The 25,131-nt window shown below is 34.8% G+C and overlaps 1 protein-coding gene across 1 annotated transcript in view; it reads right to left on the bottom strand.

The window, feature by feature from the left end:
- The window catches only part of LOC145675799 (dipeptidase 1-like), a 993,427-nt gene that overhangs the window by 149,726 nt on the left and 818,570 nt on the right, over positions 1-25,131 (bottom strand). The gene's annotated exons all lie outside the window — the stretch shown is intronic.

The following is a 25,131-nucleotide window of genomic DNA, read 5'->3' as shown; positions in this document are numbered from 1 at the left end:
TTTTTTTTTTTTTTGTTATTTCGAATAAGTCTTTTTCCAATGATAGTGGAAAATTCCAATGATTGTTCTACCGTTCAGTTTCTGATCTACCGTCTACTAAACATTAGATATCAACTAGTAAGGACACGTGCATGGTAAACTTTCAGAAAACCCGCATATAATATAATAATAGGATTTAACTCATATTCCCCTGCATAACGTTCCTGGGAAATTTGACTTTTACAAGTGAGCACTTGATGTCCAAGTCAAAAAATTGTCCTTAACATAACAAAATACTGAATTTGATAAGTTCTAGATGATGAAACTTATTAACACTACAAGACCTGCTCAATCTTCGCACTATAAAAATAATGGTTGTGTAAAACCAGAAATTTTCATATTATAGGAATTGCTGATATACGTGTTCGCTCGTTTTAATTTTTTTTTTAAAGAGAAAAGTTTATACACCGAAATTCCACATTCAACTTAAGCTAATCCTCGTACTGAAAATTTTAAAAATAAAGAACCGGAAATTTTAAATATTACAGCAGAATTTGCACTCTTGTTCCCGTTCAGAGTTAAAATTTTCCACAACACTAAAATATTTTATTCCCTTAAGAATATATGCTCTGAATTTCACACCTCAAATCTTAAGCAAATACTCAATATTTATCATTTCTTGACTATGGAATTGAAAACGTAAATATTAGTGGAATAATGGTACTCCTATCTCTCTTGAGAGATGAATCTTTCGGAAATACTTAAACACGATAATTCCTTTACTTTCAAAGGAAGAGTTTACACCTTGAACTTAATGAAATTCTTACATTTGGCACATTCTGAATCAAGGAAATGTGAAATTTGATCATAGAAATTGCTCGATTTTGCTCCTTGTAGCGGATTTTTTTAAATAGAATTTTATGCGCAGGGTTTCATTTCCCTAACTTCAGGCATTCGTGAGATACTCTATTCTTGTAATAATAATAATAATAATAATAATAATAATAATAATAATAATAATAATAATAATAATAATAATAATAATAATAATAATAATAATACGTGCAGTTTCACTTTTGGCACACCACTCGAAATAATTGTTGAAAAATTAGAATTTCTTTACATTTGCTTATAAATACGGCGTCTGGATGTATGACATAAAAACTACAGTGCAAACAACAACAACAACAAAAACAATATGTGTGTGTTAGGTGGCTACTACAAACCACAATTGCTATCTCACCGAAGGCCCGTGCGATAGCGCAGGAGTGTTTTCGAAGGGAGAAGATGCGTCAGCAACGGTAGTGAAAACAAGTGGGTTTTGGCAATGATACGAATTTCAAAATAGCACTTGTCATGGTTTCATACTAGTAACGTTCCACTTGTAAATATAAAATATAACTTCGGTACACTGTGCAGTAATACACCGCCAGTGGCAAATAGTATCAAATACAGTCATCTTTCATATGCATTCACTTCTTTTATCCGTCGTAAAGCCCTTTTAATGATTTCACACAATAACCGTACACTTGTACACTTAAAATACAGTTATATTACTTTCTATTTAATTCACTCGCCTGCAGAACACAATTTGTTTCTTGAGCTCCTTCGTGGCTAAGTAGTTAGCATATGCACCTATGGCGTGGAAGACCCGGGTTCGATTTCCGGCGGGAGCTCATGTGGTTCCAATTCCATGTTAATCAGTAGGTCCACGTCTCCTAATGCCTCGTTGCTGAACGGAACGTTAAACTCAAAATCAACTCAACAATTTTTTCTTTATAAATATGTCTTTTCATGCAAAATATTGAATTTTATCTGTGAATTTTTCAAAGTGTGGTGTACCGAAAGTAAACCTGCACCAAATAATAATAATAAACCTTCGTTTGCGTCCTCTTGGGATGTTTTCGAGAAAAAGATCTTTTGGTATTCCTTGCTTTCGTGACAATAAAGGTAGTATTTTGTACAAATTTCACGTTTCCAGTTTGACCTGAGCGTTGATGAGTGTCACGTTTACCCTTTTATATATTAGTATAGATTAAAGCCTATTATTTGCACCAAAAATGCGAAATTACTTCGAGATATTTTTTAAAAAATGGAATTTCATTTCCTTCTTAAGATCAGTGGACCGCAGAATGTAACGCCTTCTCTTGCGTCATGAGTATTTGTGTAGTTTTCATTGAGAGATGAGTAACGGGATTTATTTATTGATTGATTTTTGGCTGTTTTAATACAAAATTGCAACATACAAAAATACAGAACAATACAAATGAAACAAGAAGAATGCTTCCTGCAACAAGCACTGAAGTGCTGAAAAGGCTTTTAGACCCTACGGGTAATAGTTCAGAGAAGAAATCCATGGGAATGGTGAACTTGCTGAGCAGATCTGCGGCGTCTTTCAGCTTTGGCATGTAGGTGCGTAGCGTATGTACTATGTTGGTTAGATTTAAATCATTCAGAAGTTGAATAAGTTCTTTAATAGTTTGGATGATGTCTTCAGAGGAGGAATTAACATCAGGAGACATCTATAGTGTTGAAGCTGCGATAGTGGCGTGATTTTGTAGGATCAGGTCTTGAAGTGGATGTAGCAGTTGTGTCTTAAAGATGTGCTGAACGTGAGATTGTGCTTGCTGGTGTTTTTGTCCTTTTTGCTTGTAAGATTTGTTGTATTCGCGGACATCCGGAATAATTAGCAAAATGAGCGCCTTTACAGCTGACATATTTTGCTGATGTGTCTCTGGTCTTCTTTTGGCATTGGTACGTCCAATGAGAGCGGGCCCACTTAACGCACCGAGGCAGAACTTGGCAAGTTGCTTGCGAATGCCCAAATATTTGCCAATTGAAGCATTGCAAGTAATATTCCTTTTGTAGTGGTTCTATGCGAACTTTTATATGTAACAATAAGTATTCTTTGAAGATTCTGGTAGCTTTTAGAGTCTTCCTCAATGTAATCAAGAATACTGAAACCTTGACTTCTACGCACACTTTCGACTAATGGAAGCTGAACGTTATCTTCCAAAAAGCTGTACTAGTCCTTTAAGTACTATAAATAACAATAATGAACCAAGACTGTTGACACTTACAAAATCCACAGTATTTTGTCTCGAATAACTACTCGTTTCTGAAACTTATTTTAAATGTCAGTGATAAGCTCAGCAGGTCTAATTTACACCAACCTCTGTGAATCTGAAAACGAGACAATGGTTGGCGTTAAGAAGGAACCTCCTATCGCGATGAAAATCTAATGAGAAAAATATTGAAAATTGGTCGCTAATGGTGGGAAATGAGAGACTGTTTTACCACCAACTAGTTTTGACCTCGTTTTTCATTTTCCTATCCCCTTCTTCCGGAATCCCCTCTCCATCTTTGCATTTTTTGCTTCCTTTTCCCTTCCTCCTCTTACTCTCAAGCGAAAGCAGCTAAAAATGAGAATATGACAGAATAAAACGGAGACAGTCCCATCCGCCATTTTCTTTCCTTCCTTCCTTCCTTTGCTGCTGACTGATTTTTCCGCTTCACATCATAGAACGTCACAGAAGGGGGTTGACAGAAGGATCAAGATGATGACTAAAGGGTTTGGGGAGAGGGCAGGGAGGTATGAGGAATGATGGTATGTTGGAAAATAGGAGAAGAGAGCGGACATTCTCGGTAATATGAATATTACAGCCGTCTAGAGCATATCATAGCTGGAGACAGCTTAACTTAAAAAAAAAAAAAAAAAAAAGTTTCCGTCATGCTGGCGTTACACTAACGGAAAGCAATTTATGAGATATTTCCCCTCGTTTTTTCAGACTCTAATGTAGAGCGTAAATATCTTTCTCAGTTTGTACGGACATCCAAGGCTTCATTTCTCATTAATATATTGGAAAAAATCAATTTATTATGGATACTTCATTGGTCTGAACTTGTGATATCTTTATACCGCAAGTGGGACACTTCTGTAGTTTAAGCTTGTAATATCTTTAGACTTTCTGCGAAGTAACTAGCTCTATTATTTGAGGGTCCCAAATGTTCAGCGCCACGAAAAGAAATTTTCATTTGTTCAATCCGGTGACAAGTATAAATAAATCTATATCATTATCGCTCTTGGTCCAAGTGGTCTTGGATTCGAGTGGCGAAGTATTGAGCTCAGTACGGTAGTTTGAATTCCACTTTAAATTGAAAGTCCACGTCTCATGTAGGCTTGATATTGAAAAGGGATATTAAACTTCAACACACTAAACAAACGAATACACTAAGGGGGTTGTTACTTTTGACAGTAACGATTTCAGAAGGTTTGCCCCGAAGAGACTTTGAAGAAAACGGAGATTAAAGTTGTACTGAGGAAAAACTGTAATGAAAAATCTGGTAGCCTAGGCCGAAACCGTTTGGATAAATGCCTCGAGGAGAGCTACGACACTTTGGAGGGAAAATTTCATCCAAACAACCCCTGAAATCATCACTGGATGATCAGATTTTTAACACCCTGGTTCTCCGGATCTTCTTGCAGGCTTCTAGTTTCCGAGAAGTCTATACACCTCACATAGTTCTCTTTGCCTATAACGGGATGAGCGAGCGAAGCATTTGATAAACCGTTCAACCTCACCTTACAGTTCCCTCCGCACTAATCGTAGAACGTTGAGGGTAGGTGACAACAGCAAGTAATATGTAGATTCGCCAATTTTCAGCTTTCTACTACATTTTAGGGTATTCCATTTTTTTTATCTGTTTTAGCAGAATTAATACTTCAGTCTTATTGAACATAGATAAAGGGCTTCTCCTAGTAAGATAGTTAAAACGGCTCTTGATCCAAATTAGTTTGTCATTGACCCAAAATGTTATTTTTGATCTAAAACCATCCCCAAAAGAGTTTCGACCCCTACCTCTACCCCTTATCGAATTATCGTATCATACAGGCTCAAAATTTAGTATTTTTTTTAAAAAAATTCTGGTGCGGATGGTACAAATAATTTGAAAATTTTACAGATTGTAGATAATATGTAGCTGTAAGTGTGAACATTTCTTCAAAAAAAAAAAAAATCGATTCGGGTTTTCTTTTTCTTGCGTGTTGAAAATTTCAAAAAATCTTTAAAAAATTGAGGGGGACACGTCGTTGATTTCTTTGCTCAAAATGTTGTTATACTTTCAGATACAACATATATTTTTTCAGGGTCTGAAAGTGATGGCAACGTTGTCAAAGAAATTAAAACTGAAAAAAAAAAACTTATTTTTTCACAGGTTTTCTTTCTTTTTTCACCATTTTAGGACCCTCAAGGTAAAAATTCCTTTGTCAGACTCCATGATTTTCCTTTGTCTTTCGTCACTAACTTATTTAAAACACACACTAAGGTTGAAAATACTCGAATGAACGAAGACAGCGACGAAGATTGAATGAATTATCGCAAATTATATGGTGTTTGGTTTTTGATTTATTCTCATTATCAGAGAACATTTATGTGTTCCTTATTGCTTCGTATATTAAAGTAAATTAATATGTGTAGTAAATAAGTTTACTCAAACGTAAATAGTATGTAAAATGAAAACACGTTAGTATAGCTATAATCCAAATATCGTTTTCTCTTGTTTTTTTCTTAAATGTATTTTTGTTTTTGTTTTTCAGCTCTTAAATTTGTATTTTTTGTACATTAAAGCTTTAATTTCTTGATTCTTCAAGTTATAAAATTCAATTATATCGAAATTTGCGAACTGGAAAAATACAACTGCATTTGTGTATAAAACAGATTTTAAACTGATCTTTTGCAAAAGAAGCATTATAATAAATGATAGGCAACTTGGAAAACATTAGAAAACGAGGTTGATACACAAAAATATGCTAACAGGAGCGTTTCGAAGTACTTTTTTTTTTTTGATCAAAATGTTCAGTAAAAAAATTTCTTGTTCGCCCTATATCTGGAGAACTGCATACAGTGTAGCCAAATCCAAACTATTTCTTAACTCAGTATAATATGCTTTTTCTGTTTTTTTTTTAATTTGATTTAGGGTCGTTCAAACATTTTGTGGCCCCTGATACAAAAACTAATTATTGGCAAAGATCACAATCTTTTGATGCATTATTTTGGATCATTTCTAAAATTCTTAGCCAGGATCGCAATCTTTTAATCCATTGTTTTGGATCATTCCTAAAATTCTTGTTTACACCTATGAACTGATATTTTTTTAGGTGCATATTAGATCAATATACTACGCCGGTGGCTTTAGTTTATAAATGAAACATTGAACCTGTGTATTCCCTATCATGTATTATCATTATAGGTATTCTGCCGTTATTGGCAGATGACTTGCTACAACTGAGATGCTTCCCTGGTGTTCCGTTAATCTCTTCGACTTAGCATACAATTTTTCCGTTTTGATATCGCCCATTAATTGAAGTTTCCTTCACCCTCTCTTTCCTGTCACCATACCCTCTAGCACATCCCTAATGATACCGTTTCTTCTTAGCCAATGTCCCAACCAGTTTTTGTTCCTCTTCTTAATAATATCTAAAATTGTTCTTTTCCCTACCACCATTTCTAACACCCTCTCATTCGCTTTTCCGCTCGACCCCCCTAATTCGCTCCATTCTTCTCCACATTCACATTTCTAAAGCTTTTAATCATTTCTCATTACTTTTTGCGTAATGTCCATGTTTCTGCCCCATACAGTACAATAGTACACACGAAGCATTTTATGAGTTTTTTCTCAATTCTTTATTTAAAGTCTTACAATACAGTCTTTTCTCCCTCCTCAAGGCTTATTTCACGATTCCTATCCTTGCTTTTATGTACCCACCGCACTTCTTACGATCACTAATAATATTACCCAGGTATGGAAAACTAAGACCTGTGACAAACATCTTGGCATTTCAGCTAAACGAATAAAACACAAGCTCTGGCGTGACGTTGCCATTGGTAAAGGGGTGTGGCAATGGGTAAGCAGACAAACTACAGCGCGATCAGGTGACAGAGGATAGACGTGGATGTGTGCAAAATAAACGTGACAATACCGCTGGCCTTTTATTTGCTAGCAGCATTTAAAGGGAACTTGGAGCGCCGCCTTCAAATGCCAAGATGTTTGTCACGCCGTTTAGTCCACCAGTTCTATTTTCTCCCCTCCTACTTTTAAAAATTTGACATCGACCGCTTCGTTCCAATCATCATATCTTTTCTCTTTTTAACATTTATTTTCATCCTATATTCTTCACAGCCCTTTCCCCTCCCGTTATACTTCAATTTGTTTTCCTTCCATTTCCGTAGTTTCAAAAATTTAAGAAGAGCTTTGAAATTAAAAAAAAAAAAAAAGACTTGAAGACCTACCGGTATATCATACAAGTTATTTCACCTACCTCTTCATTTTCGGTATTACCAATCCATGTCTTGAGAGAGAAAACAGAATGGAAAGCCACTTTTTATTTGCTTGAAAGAAAAACGAATTCTTCTTATAAAACGAGAAAAACATTCAACCGTGACCTTTCATTGATTGCAAAAGTAATATTATATATATATATATATATGCAAAAATATAGCATCTTCTATTTGTTATTCTGCATTATTCCACTTCAAAAATCTAATTTTATTTTTTTCCCTGAAGATAACATTCCATAATGATAGTACTTTTATTCCTTTCCTCTGACCCTTTTATTATTATTATTATTTTTGAAATTCGTTCTGATTTCTGTACTCTCATTCTTTTTTTTTTTATATTTGTTCCACTCTTTCCTTTAGTTCACCCTCTCTGTCTTATCCAATTCAAATATTTTTATGCTATCGTTTGCTTTTGAAAGATTTCTATTTTTTTTTTTTTTTGGAAAGAGGGAAATTAAGTTTATCGAATAAAGAAAAAAAAACATGATCGAGTTTCTTAGATAAAACCGTATCAAAAAAAAAAAAATTCTTGTTCCTTACATTTTCCTTTCCTTTCTGTGCTTAGCTTTTTGGACTTCCCTGTTTTAAATTCGTCTTTTATGTGTGTTTCACATTCTTTCTCGATTTCTATAGTTGTTTAAGAGTAATTTCTTACCATTTAAAAAAAAAGACACTTAAGATTTTCTTTATTACATTCTTTAATCCCATTTTAACTTGACTTTATGTAACTTTTACTACATATAATGTCCAACGAAAATTATGAACACATTGTGATAGGTATATTCTTGTTTAAAACTCATGTCTGTTTTTTTCTAATGGATGGACTAATGTCTATTCGCATTATGTGTAGTTAAACTTTTATGTGTTTATAGCGTAGTTAAACTTTTAAGCTCCTGATTAGAAGAGACTGTTTAATTATTTTAGGCTTGGTAGAAACTTACTTGAATACGTTAAAGGAAAATTATATAAATTATTTAGCGTCGCACGATTATATTCATTAGCATAAAAGGAAATGTCCAATTAATGAAAGTGACACACAATCATAGTCAGTGGCGGATCCAAGGGAGGGCTGTAGGGGCTATAGCCCCCTCCTTGACGCTCATTTATACACAGGATAAAATGGACTTTAATCCTGCTTTACTCTGGATAAAACGGCAAACTATGGTTTAGCCCCTCCCTTGATCATATCCTGGATCCGACCATGATCATAGTCATACGTCTTGCGAATAAAATCAGAAAAACAAACACACTGCTGCACAAGACTGCACTTATTTAATATAAAAACACATTTACACGTGACGTTTCGATCTTCTAGCCAAGATCCTCATCAGACGTACACTGCCTGATGAGGATGTTGACTAGAAGATCGAAACGTCACGTGTAAAAGTGTTTTTATATTAAATAAGTGCAGTCTTGTTCAGCAGTGTGTTTATTTTAATGAAAATGGAATGATTACAAAATATATGGTGGAATGGGAACATGGGAAGAAGCTAGATTACTCAGGGAAAACCCTAATATTATAAAACTTTGAAGAAGCTACGTTCCTTAACATTTGTTTGGCAGCCATTAATAATGAACGCTCTCAGTGAATTTGTAAATATGGGTATTTGACACAATACTTTTATTTTAAATGTCTAAGCCCAACTAATAGCAAAGCTGAGCTAGATTCTACCCTGGGGGAATCTGCTCCTTCGTTTACAATAGCAAAACATTGGGTCGCAGAGTTTTCAAAGAGGCTGTAGAAGCTTCAAAGACAAACATCGCTGTGGTCAACAAAATGACGTGACCACGCTAAATATGGTGAAGAAAATCCACAAAATGGTGTTGGATGACCATCGATTGAAAGTACGAAGAACTACCAGACATAGTAGGCGTGTTGACTGAAAACGTGTACAAGGAGAAAGCTGTGCGTGAGATGGGTGCCGCGTTTGCTTACAATGGAATAAAAACAACGCCGTGAGGATGTTTCAATCGATTGTTTGGCGACGTTTCACACTAAGGATACTGAGTTTATGCATCGATTCATAAGCATATATGAAACACAGATCCATCACTTCACACCTAAAACGAAGAAACAGTCGAAATATGAACTGAAAGAGGAGAATCGGGTCCAAAGAAGGCGAAGACTTTTTCATCTGCTGACAAAATGTTATTACGTCAGTTATTTTGGGATACGCGCAGGATAATTTTCATTGATTATCTTCGAAAAGGGTAAAAAATCAACGGTGCGTATTATGAAAATTATTGCAGTGTTTGGGTGATGAAATCAATAAACAACAGCCACATTTGGCGAAAAAGAAATTATAGTCACATGAAGACAATGCACCAGCTTACCATGCTCGCCTACGGGCGGCACATGTAAGTCTTTTTTTTTTTTTTTAACAAGAATTTCGTTCCCATCCAAGGGTTGGCGGACCGTAAAGGCAATACCTTCTCTGTGACCAGAGATATTTTAGTTTAAGATTCGTTTAATGTGTACACAGGTTGCAGGCTGTATGATATTATGAACTGAAATAGGAAAACGTATAAGGCAATATGTCTTGCAGTTAGTGTCTATATAAAAGAAACGGAGGGAAAATGCAATTCCCCTTGTACAGATGTGCGGGAATTGTGATGGATCTAGGATCACTTTTTTGGACTTAGTTTCTGAAAGGGTTCCTAGGTTTTTGTAAACAGAAGTGTACCATCTTCTCTCTAAACCTCTATTCAAATCAGGAATGACAGAAATCAAATACGTTCAGTTTTACTGATGATCTTCATATAATAATAATAATAATAATAATAATAATAATAATAATAATAATAATAATAATAATAATAATAATAATAACAATAATAATAATAATAACATAGTAGATAACATGAAGCGTTTGCTGTAACCAATTAAGTGTCCCAAGAATATATTTCGCTCCCACACAAATGTCTCTACGAAAACGGAAAATGGCAGAAATCAATTACTTCCGGTTTTAACGTTGATTGCTGTGGAATACATATGCCAAAAAATAGCGTTTTCTGCAATCAAGTCAGCAGCCCTAAAATATATCCGTCTGCAGTTTAATTTCTCTACGAAAACCCGAAGTGATAAAAATCTACAACCACTTCTAGTTTTAATGCTAACTGAGAAAATATCACCATACATGTAAAATTCCTTAACGTGGTATACACTTGTCACGGCTTCTTATTTTATAACGTATGGTTCTATTGAGTTTGAGTGACAAGCATGCAATTACTTCTTCGATATACACATAGGCTATACTATATATGATAGGTGATCGCTGGATTCGTATATTAGTGCATTCATTCCCTCTGGGTAAAAATATGACATTCGCATACTGCCTCAGCACATAAATTTGTCCCCAAGGTAACACAACGGTAGTCAAAGTATTTAGCCTGAAATTTGTAAGTTTGAATATGTGATAAATTAAATTCAGAAATTAATACTTATATCAATTTTAACGAATTATTAGATTACACAAAATTACTACTGCATACAATATTATGTTTCATTTCGAAGTTACACAGTTTGCGTATTGTTTCACGTTTTCCTCATTTCCTTTTATTCATATACACACACACATACATATATGTTAAGGAGTTTATATATATATATATATATATATATATATATATATATATATATATATATATATATATATATATATATATAAAGTTTAAACTTAGATCAGTAATCCTATCTATTTACGGTATTTCACATTACTGAAATGACAAATGAAAATATCCCTCTTTTTTAAAAAAAAATCCCCTGCCACTCCATAAGGATTACCTTCTGCGTTCGTATAATACCTTGCTTTAATTATACGTTCTCTATTATTACGATCTTGGATGAGGAAAAATATATCCCTTTTTTTCATCTCCGGGCTTTTTACAGAGAAGTATTAATTTAAATTCCGCATAAGCTTATATGTAGATATCTCCAACTGGCTATCTTTCTCGTATACCATAACTTGAATATTAACAAGTGTCATGGTATTTCAATCTTCCTTTAAGTTTTAATGCCCTGTTGAATACGCTCGCACAAGAACGAGCACATATTATATATAATCGTACTATTACAAGTTCGGACATCCAGGAATGAACGCAAGTGAACCTTCTAAGATAGCAATGTTAATAGCTCCCTCCATACGTTCGTTACCCACGATAATTTTTGAACAGAAGTGCATTTTTGCGTTCTATTTTTTTTTTTCTAGAATAGGCAGCTAGAACGATCATCTCGACCGAGATCGTTAGTGAGGTCAATACATTAACAACTTCAAGGATAACTGTGACTTTACAGTTGCATATCCACAACCCATTTTCCATTATTGCAACAAAGGTAGTAGAAGTTAATACATCACGTCGTTATATAGCGGCATTCTTCAGAGGCTAGCATGTACCGGTGTAATGGGACAGACGTATCCCCGTGAAACATCCCAGGGAAACATACTTCCGGTAAAACAGTCCTCGGACAGTTATATCCTCCGGTAAATCAGTCCCGGGGCAGACATACTCCTGTTGAAAAAAATAATAGGACAAATATATCTCCCCGGTAAAATAGTCCCACAGATCGATATACTTCCCAGTAAAACTGTGCTAGGACATATATGATCCACGGTAAAACTATCTTACGGCAGATATACCCCCAGTAAAACAATTCAATGACAAACGTGACCCCCTGGTAAAACGGAAAAAATGATTGTTGTCTGTCCTTGAATTCATTTACCGGGAGGTTATGTTTGTCCTAGGATTTTTTTTTTTTACCGGGGTATGTCTGTCCTAGGGCATTTACTGGGAATATAACTGTCCTATGACTCTTTCACCGGGGATATGTTTGTTCCAGGACTGTTTTACCGGTAATATAACTGTTCTAGGACTGTCTTAGCGGAGATGTGCTTGCCTGGGGCAGGAGCGTCATTTCAGACTTCTGTTGAGGGGGGCAAGAGCACCACTGACATAAGATTTTCACCTTCTGTACTAGTATATTAGTAGACAATCGATTAGAGTATATGCATTGCTCAAACTCTTGGGGGGGGGCAATTGCCCCCTCCTGCTCTCCCTAAATGACGCCCCTGGCCTGGGTGTACATCTATTCCGTTACATCGGACAAAATTGAAACTTCTAGCACATGATGTTTTTTCACTGTATACCTGGGTTTATTTGCATAATTGCTCGTATAGTGTCTGAAGGAACTTTATATTGAAATCAAATATCAATGGAAGATTTAAAAAAAAAGTATGTTGGAAGAAAGTTAATAAAGATCATATCTCAAAATAACCATACCATTCGACTGGTGGTGCTACAGAAAACCCAATATGGATCTTATTCAATATAAGCGAAGTAGAAATTCGAAGCTCAGACTTTCAAATGAGGAAGAGGATACCGTTAAGGTTTAAATTCGACTCTATAACCTTAATTAATCACAGGTATAATCCCAAATACCTTTTATTTAAGAGTATAACTCTATAATGATAATACCCAAAAGTAATTATTCATCTTGTAACTATCACAGATTAAAACTCTATAATAATTTTCAATATTATTATTGGCTGGTACCGCCAAATTAACCATATTCTTTATCTTTACTTTTCAACAGATACTAATAGTTCAATTGCGCCTCCTATATGAACAAATCAAGTTGGGTTGGAAAATTACACATTTCGCAAATGTACCGTAACCTAATTATATTAACGGTTAAAGTATAGACCCCATTTTTGTCCTTTCACCAACTGATTTATACGAGGAATTAATTTTCTGGTTCCTTTTAAAACAACTGGAATTTTAAATAGTGTGATTTTATTGAGTACCTTTTCAAGTCTATTTAACTGTCCAATGATTTTTATAAATTTAACATTACTTAGATTAACTATAAAACTTTCTCGGGGCTACTTTTCTCAACCTGAGTTAAAGCCACCAGAGGACAACCACGTGAGATAACAGAACAGTGATACAACAGAGCTAATTTATTGGACACTGTCCAACCCCCAATATCGAAAGACAAGCACTGCAGTTCAACTGCTGTACGGTATCAAATGTGAAAACATATCGACTGCAATGTGCCCGCCAAGTGTGAACTACGTAATGTAATTCGATTTCTAAGGGAGATATATACACAATACAGCCAGCAAATTATCGTCGAATGAGTAACGAGAACTTTCTGAAAGTCATTGGTTGGGTACACGAGGCGCTCTCCAGAGAGTTTAAAGGACTTACCGATGAATTAAACGACGACGAAGGCGGCAAAGGATGTGGAAATCTTTAACGGAAGAAGACGTTTGCTGATCACTTGAATCATATTTCACGAAAGGTATAGATTACAAATTTTGAACTGTCTAAGTAGTCTTCATACTAGGATCTTATGAGCCGCTAGCGTAAGCTTCAGCTGCTAGCGTTACATTTTCTTAAATGTACGTCTTTACACATGCGCTTCAGAGCAAGTGAGCCGTAGCTCTAAGCTGCTATGAAGATCACCCGCCAGTAGCTGGCTCGAGCGGGCTGCTACCGGGGAAGAATGCAGTCTTATGAGAGCCCGTCACACGTGAGCGTGAACTAAGTTGGAGTGGAGAAAAGGGTACAACTATTTGATGTTGAAAATTTTCTCAGTTTGGTGTTACTCTTTATACTATTGCATAGTTCGTCAAACGAAGATATAGACATCCTGAAGTAATTGAAAAATTTTCTTTCATTTATTCTTAGTTTAGGAAACAGGCTGCAAAATGAATATTCTTCCAGTCTTGATCGATTTATAGGATGAATCCACATTGTTCTGTATCTTGTTTCCCTTTTCTTCCTTGCAATTTATCGCCAAGATTAAAGTTGTAACTTCTTCTCTGTGTGTGAGAAGGAGAGGGAGGAGGTCGACGTTCAATGAAAAACTTTCAATGTTATTCCTGTGTCGTCATTTCATAAGTTCTTCTCTGGTGGCTTAGGAGGAGGTTGAGAAAACGTTCTTCATATTTAACAAAATTTAATTTTCACAAAATAAGGGACATTTAAATAGATTTGAAGAAGAAACCAGTAAAAATAAAATTCCATTCAATTTCAGTTCATTTAAAAAAAAAAGGAAAAAAAATAACTGCCCCCCCCAAATAAATAGTCTACAAACATAGATGGCACAGATATTTATCAGTCAGGCAGAAAAAAAAAACTTTAAAAATATTGAGCCAAATAATTAAAGTACATTTAGACTATTGGGAGTATCTAGAAATATTCTGCTTAATCTAGCTATATGATGGCCAAAAGTCTGGGAGACAATGTGGAAATCCTATAAATCATTATATAGGAATCATAATACATTGAGTAATGCTAGGACGGAAGAAAGAATGTTATCAAATAACTTGAAACATATAGAAAGCATTGGCATCAGTGGTCGAAGTGAGACGGTATGCGGTGGTATGTCATACCGCCTCTGGTTTTTATATAATGTATACATACCTCCTCTGCTTTGCGGATGATCAAGACATACCATCACTGGAAAGTGGATGCTAATGTGCCTTTAATAAATCAATTTTTACACACAATAGTTGACGAAGAGTTTTGCATGTCAAAGATTTTATTTCTTATATAGAAATAATTTCTAAGTTGACAAGATCAAAAAATGTTCATATTTTTTGTATCTTTTATTTTCAAAATAAGGTATCTGTAAAGAAGTTCACACCTTCCTCCTATGCAAGAACGCGTGTTGGTTGTAGATAAGAGTCACATGACAAAGGAATGAGTCATTGGCCCAATCCAAACAAAATCCAGTGTAATTGAGGTGACTTGTTTAAACTGAAATCGGAAAGTATTGCTGTAAGTTTGCCGGGACTTATTTTGTGTCTACAATAAAGTTCTCCCATGGTTTTCAGTCATTGTATAAATAGAAATGTAATCTTTTGGGCAACATACTCTCACTGTATTTCAACATTTAGATAGTCGGTATGTCGAGTCAAAATGGTAAAAAAATCATACCACCTCTGCTTTTCTTCTACTTCGAACACTGATTGGCATCATTTAAGGTTTCAGAATGGGAGGTAATTTATTGCTCCACTGAGTTTGGGATATGTATACATTTTACTTAATGAATCTCTATATTTAAAAGAAGAATTTCTAACTGGCTGAATGCTCAGGCCAACCGCTTAAGCTAAAAGTCTTGAAATTTGGATAGGGTATAGAATTTGTTATGTAAGATCCCATTAAGGTAGCCTTTTTGGAAATTCGAGGGGGAAGGGGCGAAAGAGAGGTGACAATTATTGTCTTAAAATGTCCATATATCTCTCATGATCTCTCAACGTTAAATGCATAAAATTTGGTATATGGACTTTTCATTTAGAATAATTAGACACGTCTTCCAGCGGTTTTTGATATTTGATCTAAAAGGAAAGCGGAAAGGGTGGGTCTGCAATTGTTTAATTGGATTGTCATACACGAAATTCTTTAAAACGAGAGATATGAAAATTATTATTTAAATTTTTCATTTAAAATAATTAAGGAGTTTTTCTTTAATTTCTCATAGAAGGCAAGAAAAAAAAAAACGAAAGAGAAAAAGGAGGGTTACAATTGTTAACATAAGATCACTATATCTCAAAATCTGTTACGTTAGAGATATATAATTTGACATTTAGACTTTTCATTTAAAATAATTAGAGATATTTGAACACCATTTGATAGTTTCTTCATATGGGAAGATATAGAGTGAGAAGGAAAAAAAGAGACGAGGCTGTTAAAATAACATTGCCATATCTGGAAATCCTCGAAGAGTAGAGGCAGAAAGTTGGTGTTTAGGCTTTTAATTTAAAATAATTAAAGACGTATTTAGCGTCTTTGTAATGTTTCGCTTAGGAAAGATGAAAAAAGGCGTGAAGTAAAAAAAGGCTTCTAATTGTTAAAGTAAGATGATCATATCTTAAAATCCCTACAGAAAAATGAGATGTGAAATCTTTCAGTTTTACGTCCCACGATTATGATGGCTAGGCCACGGTGATAATGAGAAATGAATGAAGAAAGTGGGAGGAAACGGGAGAACCCCGAGAAAACTCATGAACACGGTGTTTGTCCACCACGAAGCTCACTTGGCGCGAGCTGGGATCGAACCAGGGACCCCATGCACAATAGGTAAACACTCTATCACTGAGCCACTGCGACCCCCAAAATCCCTTTCGAGTAGACACATGTTAATGAAAGACGTGTTTCAGCGTTTTTTTGAAGGTCCCTTTGGACGGGAAGGAAAGTGTGTGAAGATAAAGGGTAGATGTTGCAATTGTTATAATAAGATTACCATATCTCGAACCGGCGAAATTAACATACCGCTAATTTTACAGTAATTATGTGATATCTTCAAATGGATAAAAGATAATCGAAATGTGGAACAAGAGCGCCCTAGACAATATAATTTTACATGAGATACCGTTATCACGACTCACTTATCTGCTTTTGATTTCGAGCCATTTTGAAAATTGGCATTTATTTTCGCGTTTCTAAACAGCTGAAAACGGAAAAGGCGCTAGGTGACTTGTGATAACGGTACCTCACGCAAAATAATATTGTCTAGGGCGCTCTTGTTCCATAATTCAATTATCTTTTATCTATAGATAATGATATACTAATGAAAAGATGAAATTTTAATACCATCGTAGTCTTGCCCCCTTCCTCCGCTTCAGTAGAACTTGAAATGACGCTACTGATGGAAACATTGTTTGGTTAGATTCTGGCGTTCTTTCTCAACACCGAGAGTATGTGACACGTGGATCTACAGTTGAACACTCTCTCTCCTTTAGTTCTATATTACAATGCAAATTCCAGTTTCGTATCAGTTAATTGCATTTTTGAGAAAGAGGAAAATAAGAAATCGATCTGCTGGGCAAATAAATCTTTAATTATTCTATTTTAAGATGAATACAATATTGTTGGTTTTATTATGCAAAGTGCTACAATAATACTATTTCAAACGTATTCTTTCACTTACAGGAAAACACATTACGTACAACAGAAACATATTGTTGAGTTAAATTGCTCCAATGTTCTCTATTTGCTTCTCATCCATTTATATTCCTTCATGTAGTCTGACAGAAAATTGAAAGTAAAATTGCCATAGCATGAAACATTAATGTATGTTCATCAGCGAAGTACTGTAAAACAAAAGAACTGACAGCTTTCAACACAAGAGATCTTCACAATTTCATAACTAGATGTCACTCGAACTATGTTGTCTTTTAGGTGCAAGACTGAATAAGTTTTACACGCAACCAAGAACCAACCACTAACGAAAGTTATCTGAAAGTTTGATACGTCACACTCGAGCTAGACTCGGGTTTTGTCTGTCTGCATTAAAAAGTACCTCGATTCGTCCTCAGGTTTAGGGTTTGAAAATGATGTGAAATCCAAAAACTACCGTTAACACGTTCAAAATTTACAGTTCTCCTAACAAAAATTGACCCGGGACCCCGTGCACCAAAGACATGTGCTAGAAACTAGACCAGCTGGGAGGGCTACATGGAAACACACTGGATGATGCAAGTACAGTGAAAGCTAACAAGTTCAACCCAATGTACGGATAATAAAAATAGCCTTGTCAGAGAAATGTTAAATACCGTATATTCGTAGTAAACAATAATGAAAAGTTATTGTAAGTGGTTCAGTTTTTGTAAATAGTGTACATTGTCTGTTTATTTGGAACATTAAAGTAGTAAAATCTAAGTACAGTAAAATAGGCCTAACAATTATTCGTAGAAATGGATGGCACGGCAACCGGGGATAATCAAAAAAATGGCAGAGGAACGCTTTTGAACAATTTGTATTCACAGAAGGGGACTATGCATACAATAATTGCTTAATATAGAGTAGTTTTCTATACTTACAATTTTTTGTTTATTTTTTTTAACAAAAAAGGAAATGGTCAACTGTTTTTGGTTTTTCGTGTTAAAATACTTCTTCGTTTGTGATTGAAATTTCTTTTAACAATATTATGTCACAAAGTTTTTGGAACAACATTTTAATACCGGAATTTGTCATCGAAAAAAAAAGAAAGAAAAAAGGAATGGAAGACCGTAGATAATCGAGAGTTTAATATATAGGAGAAAATAGGGTAAAAGAGACATTCGGGGTAATAAGAGACAAAAGTAATTTAAAATGTTAATAGTTTTCAAGTCACATTTCTGATTCTTTGTGTATATATACTTTGTTACTGGGCAACACAATAGAAAATTATTTTATTTCGTCCTAATCTTCAGGAAGACTGCGAAAACATATATATATATATATATATATATATATATATATATATATATTTAAAGTTCTGTTCTTGTCCCTAATTACCCGTATCGGCTAACAAGAGACGCTGCCCAGATTTCTTTCATGCTGTACTTTGTTATTAAATTGGGGTTACAAGGGATATGCCTAAGATGTATTGTATTCTATTACCTTATCTTTTTACATGTTTTAATTCGGGGCACTTTTCTGTCAATTGCCATGTGAAAATTAAGGTTAGTAAAAATCGTATTTGAAAGTTGAATGCTTTTAATTACAAACTACACAAATTACAGCCTTTCATAACTTGTTAAGCTTTTAACTTCTGAACATTTTGGAAGGGCAGAATTAATACATTGTAGTGATATAAACCTATTTTATTAAAAAGGTGGGGCCTACATCGTAAAACAACTCTATGCTAGAGCGACTTCTTACACAGTAGGCTATACAAAATTAAATAGGGTTAGCGTACGCGCCTTTGGCGTGGGAGACCCGGGTTCGATTCCCGGCGGGAGCTCATGTGGTTCGGATTCCACGTTAATCAGTAGGTCCACGTCTCATATAGCCTCGCTGCTGAAAGGGACGCTACACTAAAATCAACTCAACTCAAAATTAAATAGGCTATTCAAAAATGAAAAATAGTCTGCATGAATACTTTCCACAATGATGGAATGAAACTTTAAGCCCTAAAACAGAAAATAGGCCTAGACCATAACTTTTTAAACCAAACATTCTCTCTTTTTAACTGAATATTTACCAGTTGTGCTCTTTTAACAATGAACGAATTATCTCCTAATAAAATTACAGGACCATAAAAGATAAACACTTTAATCACTTCCTGAATATCATCATAAGGATACCAGTGAAATTTTAATTTTCTGTTAGTGAACCTGAAAGACCAAAAGAGTGTCTCTTATTATCCCAACAAAACAAAACAAAACAAAACAAGAAAAAGGTAATAAGAGACACGCATTTTATGGCAAGCTCATTTATCAGAGAAAAACTGGAAACATTCCACTTTGAAGTATCACTAATGCTGTACAAATTTATGCATTTTCTTGACAGAAACATTTATAACTATAGTAAGTTGAAAAAACAAACACGATAAAGACTAACTTTAGGTACCTAAAGTTTTTGGTGGACACTTTTTGAAAGGCAGAAAAGAAGATAAAGAAGTTGCCTAAAAGCAATGAACTTTTTAGGCTTGTAGACAGAATGATACAGTAAGCTGTGGATATTTTTTTTTGGGGGGGGGGACTTTCTGATGATAAACTACCATCAATTTTGTCTATTATTATCATCCCATCTTCCCCTATGTTTTACCTGAAACGTTGTAGGCAGTGATAGTTTTAAGATGATGCTCGGAGAAAATTCTCCCTTCTCTAGGAGTTGCGAAATTTTCCCCCTGGGGCAAATCTCTTATCCTGGTCAAGAAATGTTACCAGTATTTTTTGCAGTACTATCTTAAACTCCCTGTGTATTGAACTTTCCTCTTTCCCGGGTTATATTGTCTGAAATTATTACTAATTGTAAATATGTTTATTCACACGAGATGTAGACTTTTACTATAAATACAGAGTTACATTCTGATAAATGTAGTGCTTTTCCTTCTTTAGTCTTAACAAAGAGCTTTTATGTTCAGAAGTTTGTTCTAAGTCGTTTTAAGGTCAGCTTTAATAATTTACAATAGAATCAGCTTTCCAAGTTTGTTAACACAACTTCACAGAAAGAACTTCTTCATTTTCTCCTGTTTGCTTCTCTCGTTTCAAATAACGAGTTAAGCGTTGCCCATACTTGTATGTTGTTTATCCAATCTTAATTAGTCCTATTTATAATACAAAACATGTCGTCTGTAACGCTAATATCCTTGAATGTTATATAACCCTGTTTCCCTGTTTGTAATGCTGGTTGCAGAAAGAGGAAGAGACAATGAGAGTTCCTTATAATCAACGGCAAACTTCTTAGTGCATAATGCTAATTCCTAAAATTAAACAGTCGCGCTAATAGATGCTGCTTTGTGAGTTGTCACTTGCCTATCTGACACTGATGTATGTCACTACTTGCGGGACTATTATGTATAATTAAATTCTTGAATAGTTGGATAAAAAGTATGGTATGGAGTTTTAGACTGGTTGGTTGGCAACCAAAAACAATATAAACAAATAAATTTGTTATATGCAAACAATTAGATACTTTCATGAAGCACTATTAAAAGCTGTAATTGAGGAACTGCAGTGTACAGCAGAGAGAAGGCTTGGGCGCAACAATTAGTATTGTTGAAAATTAAACATCTCCAAATAAAGTTAAATAATATGCGAAAGAAGATATTCACGACACAATAGCAGTCGTTTTCAACTGATCGATATGTGACATGCCTCATTTAGGTTTGATGGGGCTCTAAGCTATTGAAAGTAATGAGGCCTTTTATATATATATATATATATATATATATATATATATATATATATATATATATATATGGTGGCCCAAAAGTAGGTACCGGTATACAGTCCAGTAGTCCAGTACTGATCAGCTCACTGTATTTTATGTCAATTCTCATTGTTATCCATTAGTTGGACTTTATTTATTATGTGTTCCTGAAATCTTTTTACTTATACCTTAAGTCCGTAACAGGCAGAGCAAATAAATCCATAAGCTAGAATGTTGTATTTGATCAATGCAGGGGTGTATACCTACTTTTGGGGCCACCCTATCTCTCTCTCTCTCTCTCTCTCTCTCTCTCTCTATATATATATATATATATATATATATATATATATATATATATATATATATATATATATATATATATATACAGGGCCGGATTTAGGAGGTGCAAAAGTGCACGTGCACCTCCCTTCGTTGTAAATCTACACTACCTAAAACGAGAAGCTAGCAGTGAAAATAACATTTTCAGAAAATTTCTGCTGTCATATTTCCGTTTGGGCTTAAAAGAAAGCGAAGTTTTGTAAAACCAATAGTTTAAGTCAATTTTCTGAAGGTTGAAGGAAAAGCATTTATCGAGAGCAGACATTTAGCATTTCTAGGGGTAATTCCACATTCACACCACAGATGCCTAAAGACATTCTAAAAATTTCAAATGTACCGGTAGTTACTGGTGCAGTTCCTCAGAAAATCCTGGATCCGGCCCTATATATACTTTCTTTTTCAGCGACAAAATGTCGCCATTTTTGGGGTTTGAATATATGGAGGGGTAAAAGTGAGGTGGAACGCGAGGGGACACCGTTACCCTACTTCCAAAAATATCTATAACGTCCTCTCAGTTCCTAAGAAAATTACAATGGACAAAGATAGCCACGGGGGACGGCTTGACGTCATGCGTCTCTACCTGGCTATATGGTAATTTATTGACCTAATAGATATTTAAATATGTTTACACATCAAATATGTGTTTTCTTAACTTACTTATTGATCAACTTACAACACTTACTACACATTAAAAATTCTTTAGAAACAAAATAGAGACTCATAGCCTAGTTTCTGAAAACTTGCAACAACATGAAATAATAATAGGTGTCAATATATTGCGCAAACTGCGCAATAATTATTATACAGGGCAAGTCAAACTGATGCACCCGACTTCAGAAAGTTATTCTGTGAAATCTAATAGACACACCGGTATGTTATTGTGAGACATACGCTTCGAAAGGCTAAGTTGCAAAGTTTAGTTTCCACCATGTCTCCACTTTTTACCGCTAGGAATCAAGAGCGAACAGTTATGGAAAATGGCGTTGAATGGAAGGCAGAGATCTTTCTGTGTGATTTATTATCATGTAAACAAATCTGTGGTTAGTGTACGCCAGAGATGGCGTGGGTCAATACAAACTTGCCCTATGAGCCACCACCCATCGTGACCCACGACCCACCGTGAACTACTCGGATCCATTGTGACTACTCCGACCCATCAAAACCCATCGTCATCAACTCTCACCCATGATCCACGCCCTCTTCTCCACTGACTAAAAAGTTTACACTTGTAATGTAACAAGGTTGTGAAATTTGGCGTTTGAATTTCTATGGTCACCGCTCCGCTCTGTTATAATACCAGTGGATCTGATCTTTACGATATAAAATGGTAAAATGTTTGTCATAGGTCAAATTACGATGAATTTTAATTTAATTATTACATATAATTATTTCCTTGTTGAATTACAGATTCTTTTCAGTGGAAAATAGGATGAAATTTGAAAGTCTCAAATGAAGGTATAGCGAACTAACGTAAAGGAAAAGAAAGGTGCAAAAGCTTCTATTTAATTAAGCGTACCGTACAAACCTGAAATGTCCATGTAATTAAGCTTACAGTATAAATTTTATGTCCATTTTTCTCACAATTTTATAGCTTGATTGCCTTGTGCTCTGAACGCTCCATAAAGGATCTATAAAAAGCTTCATCAATTATTATAATAGAAAGCAGTGGAAATATAATGCGAAGCATTGTATATTTTGTTTCTGAAATTTTTCTCAATTGATATCGATTGTTTTCGATTACTTTTACAAATGAATCCACTACCAATTTCCCATATAGGCCTATAGAAAGTCCCTCCCCCCAATAAAAGAGAATTTAAAAATATTCTTAGTACACGTTCTGTTTATTTTTAATAAAGAGTTAATATATCGAATTTCAGCTCCCTGAGTTCAACGACTTGTGACATGCTCAATTTTCGGACCCCCCCTTAGTGTATCTATTTAGTGAAAGTGTTATGAAAATAACCCAGTTGGGGTTGGAGCTTAACTATATACCAAAAGTGATTTCATTTGGCTTTGCCATTTGACCGTGATCACCACGCATAATAGTTACATTCATTTTGTTATGTAATAATTCATATATTACAGGTGATTCAAAAAATTATTTTTCCAGTAGTTGCTCCTCTAAAAAATCATAGGCTGTATCCCGAAAGGCAAATAGTAAGTCCTATTGCTATTATTACAATTACAAATATAAATATCTAAAAGTGCCTGAAATTCTTTTTTCACTTACTCATCTGAGGTAAGTGAACAGAAACAAATAAAAAAGAAGAAAAATGGAGGCCTTGGAAGCAAAACGTCCACAAATTCACCAGTCCTCAGGAAATGCTGTTTACAATGCACTGAACAGAGTGGGTCATGGTGTATCAGAGTAGGTTATGGTGTGTCATGTCCTGTTGACCCACGATCCAATGTTCCATTCAAAAGTCTTGACCCACTCCACGTCTGGTGTACACATGACTTAATTCCATGTGAGTTCTTCATGTGGGCTTTTGTAAAGGATCATGTTTACGTACCACCACTTCCAACAACATTGAATGACCTGCGTGCCCGCATCATAGCAGCCATTGCTGATGTTGACATGCTGGAAAAGGTTTGGTAGGAGATAGAATATCGGCTTAATGTGTACCGTGTTACACGTGGTGCTCCCACAGAGATTTTGTGAATGCGTTCCAAGAAAACTTTGACTGTTTTCTTTTCTTAGCACTTGTTTCATAATATCATAGGTTTGTTGGATTTCACACAATAAATTTCTGAAATCGGATCCATCAATTTGACTTTCTCTTTATATAACATTAATATGATATTATATTATAACCCACACACAATATAATTGTAGTTAATAGAATGTATTTATGTAATATCAATATCATCCTAGTAGTCCATACTGCTCATTGAGACAGCAGACTTTTATAAAGCTGCAAATAAATGCCGAATCTATAAATAGTTGTAAAGCGAAAGCAAATTGGTGAGTCATAGTAACAGTATCTCATGCAAAATAATACTATCTAGGGCACTGCGTTTCCAGTTTTTAAAATTACTTTTGTCTATTTTGAAGATATTGCAGAAAAACTGTAAAATAAGCTGTAGTTTAATTTCGTCTCAATTAAACCCCTTGCAGATCTCTGCTTCCTTCTGCGCCAACTATGTTCAAAGCTCCACTCATGCTTCTATACGTGGAGGTCGCAACATTTCCAATTTCAAGTTATTTCTATTCAGGGTTTTTGGTAAAGTTTGAAACGTTTCCAGAGATCCAATGTAGATAAATACAGTCTGAATATCACTCAGGCTTAGTAACTTACCCAGTAGCTCAACTTCAATTTCAATCAATCGTGTGTTTTTTCAGGTCAAGTTTCTAGAGTAATTCAGGTCAAACTGGAATGCAACTCCCTGAGATTACACGAGGTGTATTACGACGCAAATTTGCTGAAAATTATCAAAATATCGTTGAAAAATGTCACTGTTAGACTAAAATGATTATGAAACCTATAGATATTATACGTAGCTTCTTTCTACTGAGACGTGAAAAGATTTAGGTATTTTACCTTGCTAGGTAGAACTGGTGTCGATAGACCGAACACATACAGACTGCTCCATATTAACTTACACTAGATAATTTCACTTGTGCAGTTCTGAACACAACAACACATAACAAAATACAGTACGCTGTTAACATATAAAAACGAACGAGGAATAGATATCAGAGGGAAAATGTGTATTGTTATACAAGCTTTTCCCTCATATCTATTCCGTCTATCAATACAAAACTTGGTACACTCATTTCCGAATCTCCTTAGTATTTTCAGAGATATATTTGGATTGTGTTCTTTTA

Source organism: Thermobia domestica, chromosome 18 (assembly GCF_964235325.1).
Source record: "Thermobia domestica chromosome 18, izTheDome1.hap1.1, whole genome shotgun sequence".
Classification (NCBI taxonomy): domain Eukaryota; kingdom Metazoa; phylum Arthropoda; class Insecta; order Zygentoma; family Lepismatidae; genus Thermobia; species Thermobia domestica.
The sequence above is the reverse complement of the archived record's forward strand: the minus strand, read 5'-3'. Positions and strand labels throughout refer to the sequence as shown.